Source organism: Amphimedon queenslandica, unplaced genomic scaffold (genome assembly GCF_000090795.2).
Source record: "Amphimedon queenslandica unplaced genomic scaffold, v1.1 AMPQUscaffold_12819, whole genome shotgun sequence".
In the NCBI taxonomy this organism is placed as follows: domain Eukaryota; kingdom Metazoa; phylum Porifera; class Demospongiae; order Haplosclerida; family Niphatidae; genus Amphimedon; species Amphimedon queenslandica.
In genome coordinates, this window is record NW_003546945.1 from 34,006 (window position 1) to 40,983 (window position 6,978).

Here is a 6,978-nt window from a genome sequence, read left to right on the forward strand (position 1 = left end):
GTGACAACTCGTCCAGGATGCTTTGAAATGTAACTGTAACATGGCTTGAGAAATTAGTCTTAAATGATCTAAAACTCACCAACATCCAGTAGTTGAAGAATATGCGTGATTTGGAATGGGATGGCAAACAGCATATGAATATTAGTTTCCTTTGCAAATTCAATAGCATCAATAGATTTGTGTGTTGCATGTCCATCTTAAATCAATGGCACTGGTTGGGTGGAGGTATATTTGATACAAAACACTTCAGCCAATCAAGAAATATATATCTAAGTTAATTATCCATTATGACTAGTTCGAAATAATGTATTTGGAAAGGTTCCATTTCTACAAGAATCAGTTACAGCTCTTGGGATACACCATTAAAAGTGGCCAAACATATCCAGACGCTAAAACACATGCAAGAACAGTGTGTAACTTTTCTCTTTCTGCTAAAAAAATGGAATATACTGTTTGCACTGGACTTGAGCAATGAGGACAATGCAATAGAGACTCCAGTTGCATCAGCATTATATATTTGGTTTGGCTTTGAGTATAAGTTTAATCTGCCATACAATGCTCCAACTTTTCCAAAGAATTCATCAGGAGAAGCTGAAACAGCTCTGCTATATGATTATGGTAAGAGAGTACAAATGGTAAGTTCAGGATGGCGTCTTCAAAAACCTTTGAACCATGACCTCACAGCAGATTCCCCAGTAAATGAATGCTTGCGACTTGTCTTCTCTGCAATCAACAAAAATAGGTCCAATAACCCTTTGTCTTAAAGTCTCCACTGGAACATTATATAGTTGTGCAGCCACTCTCAGGTTTCTCTCTTCTGTTACACAGGAGACATTGGCTTGCATTGAAATATTTGACCAAACTTAGAAGCCATCTAAAACGCACACTACTTAGTGAATGTGGGTGGGCACTGTTTTAGAATATATTCAATTCATTGATGCTAAATTCAGTACTCCATTGTAATATTAAAGTTGACAGAAAGATAATGTGTAAGAAAGATGCAAAAAGGCCAAGTGACTTAGTTTTGATAAACCTTAGTCATGGTTACATTATTAACACGTTTACATATGCACAAGCACTAGTAACAACTGCTTACCATGTACTGTATACTGAGTAATAGAAACAGTACTACTCAAAGTTAAGCTAGACAGAGCTAGGTTTTATTATGGTTTTCAGTACTTCACAACTTCAGTACTTCACAACTGGGCAATGCGCTTAAATAATTTGCAGGTTGAATGGCGTGGCAATTAGTTGAATAATTAAAACTTAAAAATTATTTCATTGCTCAAAAAATGCTTTTTTGAAACTTTTGCTTATCAGCATTTAGAAACTTGTGAAAGCATCATATATTTAAAATTTTTTTAGAATTTTGTTCCATTGTCTCATAAAAGTACTGTGTCATGTTTTGGCCACATTCTATACAATGAAACAGATGAAAAGTGAGTCAAACACTAAACATGTTTTCAAAAACTAACATCAAATGAGTTTGATGAGTGACTCTTGGTATAAACTGTACCATAAATTTAAAAAAGAAGCAAGTAAAAAATACACTAAGCATCATATTAAAACCAATGTCAAATAATAAAACCCAGTCTCATGAGTCACTTTAAGGACACGACACACGATGATAGTGGCATAGGAGAAACTAATCTGAAGTGGAACATTGAACATCATTTTAAGAAAACAACCTCAGATGTTGAAACTCAATCAATCCAGGTATGAACTACATTATAAAACTTAAAGGAATAGTTAGAAGTCAAAAGCACATGAAATATAATTTTAAAACTTAGTTTGATCACTCACTTATAGTGTACACCATACTATAAAACTGAGAAGAAAAGGAACAAATATATAAGAACTGAGTCTGAGGAGACACTCCTCATATAAACTATACTATGAAAGTGAGAAAAGAAGAAACAAATTGTGGGAAATTAGTAGTTTATGAAAACAATTTTAAAATCAATATCAATTGACAAGAAATGTCTTCTCTGACTCATAGTATAAAGTGTACCCTAAAACTAAAAAAAGTAAGAAATTGAGAAGTGAAAAGTTCACAAAACATTAATTTAGAACAAAGCCCAAGTAATGAAATGATTTGTGGTATGATTTTTGCAATGATTTTTCATGTTTTACTATCTTCTCACTCTTTGTTCTTCTGTCCTCAGTTTCATACTTTAGTTTATACCAGGAGTGAGTGATCATAGAGTTATCAATTGTGGTTCGTTTTAAAGTGATGCTTTATACACTACTTATATCACAGTATGTTTCTTTGCTCACTTTTAAAGTATAGTTTTTACCAAGTGACTGATCAGGTTCAGTTCTTATCATTTGAGGTTAGTTTCAAAATGATATACTAACTTCTCACTATTAATTTCAAAATATAGTTTGAAGTACTAGAAGTGACTTATCAGATTGAGTTCTTTATATTATTATACTCAATTCTCATTGGTTCCTTCTTTTCTCAAATGCATTGTCATTTATACCAGGACTGAGTGATCAGAAAGTTCTCATCATTTAAAGTAGGTTTTAACATGATAATTTATAAACATTTTCTTAAACTATTTGCTTCCTTTTCCTGAGTCATGGTGAAGTTTTTTTTACCTAGATTGACCAAATTCTTGAAGTCATTTAAGATTGTTTTGTAAAATTATGCGTCATTTTCCTTTCGCTTCAGATTTGTTTTTTCTTTTCCAAGTTTGATATACTGTATACCTGAACTTCAGATGTCTATGTATTACTCACTTTTGATCTGTTGCTTCTTTTTGTAGTATATACTGCAGTATCAGACTGAGTTGGTTTTTTCTAGAAGAAAGGTTTTATGTTTTACTTCTCCCTATTTGTTTCTTGTCTTCTAAGTTAATAAAGTTTAAACCTACAGTGATTGATAAGACAGAATTCTAGTTATGTTTCCTGTTCTACTTGTCACTATTTGCTTCCTTGCACAGTTTCATGGTAAAATTTGTACCATTAGTGACTGATCAGACTGAGTTCTTGTCATTTAACTTTGGTTTTAAAATGACGTTTTATGTACTACTGACTTACTATTTTTCTTTCATTTTCAGTTTCACAGTATAGTTTATAGAAATAGTGACTGATGAGACTAAATTTTAACATAAGGTGGTTTTTGAAAAAATGTTTGATGTTTCACTCACATCACATTTATTTGTCCTTTTTCCAGTTTCATACTTTGGTTTATACACCTAATGTGACAGATCATTTATCATTTGAGCTCTTTCAAATAATGATAATCTCTACCTCAAATTGCTAAAGCTATGTACATAATTAGAAAAATGTTCCTTATTCATTAAATATAGTGAGTTCATAACTTTGAATTATTTAATAAACATAAGTCTATTACAATTATAACTTCTTATAACGTATTGTCGAGTTTGAAATAGGCATGGCTTTAGTTTAGGCTACACATCATACCTAATTTGTCATAGTCAACCATTATTTTCCTGTAATTAGTTGTGTAGACTAATAATTAGCAAACACTAAGGTTTGGCTATGCGAGGCAATTTGGATGATACTAATTAATTCATTGTAAATCAATAGACCAATAGCTATAGCTAGTGATTCCTTGTAGCATTAATTGTTTTGCAATAGCTACTTATATCATGTGTTGGTATCATTTATGCTAGTCTCACTAATGTTGCATGCATTTCATTATTATATTAATTGTGATACCAAGATTGACATGACAATAATACACATTTCCCCACCTGCATCAGCCGCCACATTGCGAAACAATAGTCAAAAAGGGAAGGAGTCTGGCTACGTGAGACTAGCGAATCAATGGAATTGACGGCCTCCGACCCATTATTTTCATATGTAATACACAATCACCATAATAATAATAATAAAATTTCACATTAAACTGAAAAAATTACTGTTATTACGAAGCTCCTATAGCTGTCACAATAATTTGTAAAGCAGAGTCACAGCTACCCCCGCGCATGCTCAGTGCAAGGTGTAAGTCAGTGACATGTGATAGAGTAGTCACAGCATTGAAGACCATCGTTACAGTCTCCATTAAAAATGTCAAACGCTTCCACTTCTTTAAGTCATGGTCATAGGTTGTCAAGTCCACCATGGCGAGTTACTTTGAGATGCAACAGGCGTAGGAATGAACTACTGCTATCCCAGGTTAATACTAAAAATTTAAAAAGAATGTTCCAAGTGGATGCACAAGAAGTTTATCTAAAGAATGATTTGACAGATCGATCTTTTTTCCCAGACAATGATGGGTATTTTTCAGCACTTACAGATGTGGTTAATGATAATTACGCCGAGTTCATTGTAGGACCTGAATCAACCGACTCTCCAGCTCATCCCCATACTCACAGAGCTTCTACTTCTATGACTACTACAAGCACAGCACCTGGCATGCCTCCTTCTTTCAGATCTGTAGTGAATCCTCCTAGCTCTACTACCATGAAGTCGCCTACCTTTTCTCTATGAATTATAAGAGCAAGAATGCAAAAGGCTAAAAATAAGAAAATGGAGTTTGACATTACGGGTGCAACACATTTTGATAATACTGACGATGCAGCAAATATAGGATGCATTTTAGACTGTGTCAAAAGAAGATGGGGCGAGGAATACATTATTGTAGCAAGTGATGGCATTGAATTTGAAGACTCGCTGAGTACTAGAGGTATTTCATAAAGTTATTATTTGGGCCTGTGTGATGTGTAGAAAGATTCAAACCTTATTATAATATATCCACTATCTAAATTTTTGAAATCTCTAAAATTTTTATTATAGGACTACAATTTTGCATATGTCCCAGTCAAAAGCTATACGCAGTCACTTCAAAGGACCTCAAAAATTCTAAAAAGGAATCTGGATCTATGATAGTCCTCAGCGATTCAGACGATGATTTTGATCCCCCACCATGTAAAAAGAAGTGTAACTCTACACAAAATAATCATGAAAAATTACACAATGCTGTTTTGAAAGAACTATCTGGCATAAAAGAAAGCATAATAGAAATGATGACCCTTCAAAAGACCACCAGGGTCCCTCTCAGTTTGCTGAAGACAATGAGAGACACGTTTCAGTGTAGCATTTGCCTTGTAGCTCCAGCAACACCTTCTGAAATAGTCACAAAATGCTGTAAGACTGTTCTTGGTTGCTCAACTTGTGTTGATGCATGGTACAGTGGTCAGGAAGCATCGACTAAGTCATGCCCAAATTGCAGGGCACCACGAGGATATTATGAAACCATGCTTCTACATGGCTTGGACGATTTCATGACTAAAACAGTTCCTACTGGAAGTACCTGAAGATGTTGAAATAATAAATTTAATAGACTATAAATGGACACTAAAAGTCAATTTGATTGACAAATTTAATTAATCATCTTTAAATTACTAAATATTGATTGAAAAAACAAAAATAACTCTTTGCTAAAAACGCAAACATTTAATGTAAAAATTAAATGCATACATAAATTATTCCTTTCTTGATACTAGGACTGAATAATGGAGCTACATAACATTTTAACATTATAATTCTTCTAATTTAAAAAAGGTGTAAAAACAATCAAAATAATAGTTACTGTCAAATTTAAATAGTATAATAGCACTGTCAACTGATTAAGAGCAATACCATTTCTTTTAAGTTAAGACATGGCGATAAACATGTACAACAAATACAGACGGATCTTCTGCCAACAATCTGTGTATAAAAACTAGAAAGATATAAAACAAAGTTTATGATTCAGTACAATTATATCAACCATATTAATTTATAATACTTTACCGTATTTCCTTTATTAACACTTGTATTATGTACAATTAGTCTATGATGCATGTACAGAATACTTCAAATTAAAGTGTATTGTTTTTCGTTAAATTTGATTTCAGCCACTGGAATATGTAAACCATGATGCATTACATGTATATCTCTACCAAATGGCTCATAAAATAAACAATAATGTTATTAATTACTGTTAAGTAAAGTATGTAAATAAAGTAGTAAGTATGTGAAGTTGGTAAGTGAAGTATTACCATACCTACCCGCACACATCATTTTGATTTCAACATGTCACAGTAAAAAATTACGAATTCGAGGCTAATACGGCTTACAGCAAATGCCAAAGTGAAAAATAATGCTAATGTCTATAATAGTAATTGGCAATGTTGTTTGTAAGCATTAAAGATATCAGAGTGAGGGAATTTAGTTGTACATTTTGTAACAAGGAGATTATGTGTGATTAGGAATATAAAAGAATTACAAAAAGCACAAAGATGCATGAATAAAAATTGTCCTAAGATTGATTTCACCACCTTGCGCGCATAGTAAGCATTTATTTCTTCTTACTAAGACTTATAAAGGTTTTTTCTACCTTATAGTGATTCTTGAAAAGTCTTTAGGCATCATCTTTGCTTTATTCTTCTTGCTAGAAAGCTCATAACTTTGTTCTGCTTCCAAGCCGCCATTTTGTTTACCGTGGCCACACCCACTTATGTGAGGGGGCTGGGTGGAGCATTGATAAGTGAGTCATAATTGTTATTTCTCCAATACAACGTGTATAGAAGACAAGAAGAAATGTAAGTTTTGACATACAATCAATTATTTTACATCGTGGGGGCTGAATTCAATCTTAGGAGCGACTCGGGGCGTAAAAAAAGATAACGTATAACATTAATTTGTATTTTAATGTGTACCAAAAAAACTAAACTAAAATCAGCAAGTTGTGTAAAATGAAATGATGGTAACCTGAAAGTTAGTAACGACAAAATAATTAAGTTGATGCTTATAATTGAAAAGTAAAATATTATATCATAGAAACTAAAGTTAATGAAACTGGATAGGAAACTCCTGTTCCTGGAAAATCAAGCTACATACGCTAGTTACGTCATAAATTGAGTCAGATACTCAAAGATCATTAGGCTGTTTATACTTTATAACATGGCTGCTATGGGCAGACTAACCAGACTATGCCTTAACTCCAACCTTAATTGTAATAGC

At 32.9% G+C, this 6,978-nt stretch overlaps 1 long non-coding RNA gene across 1 annotated transcript; it reads left to right on the forward strand.

Annotated features, from left to right (window-relative positions):
* Positions 1–1,490: 1,490 nt before the first annotated feature.
* LOC109586656 (uncharacterized) lies at positions 1,491–2,875 on the forward strand. The gene is made up of 3 exons (XR_002187148.1): positions 1,491–2,333; positions 2,385–2,519; positions 2,769–2,875. It is a non-coding gene; the product is annotated as an uncharacterized LOC109586656 (long non-coding RNA).
* Positions 2,876–6,978: the final 4,103 nt, after the last annotated feature.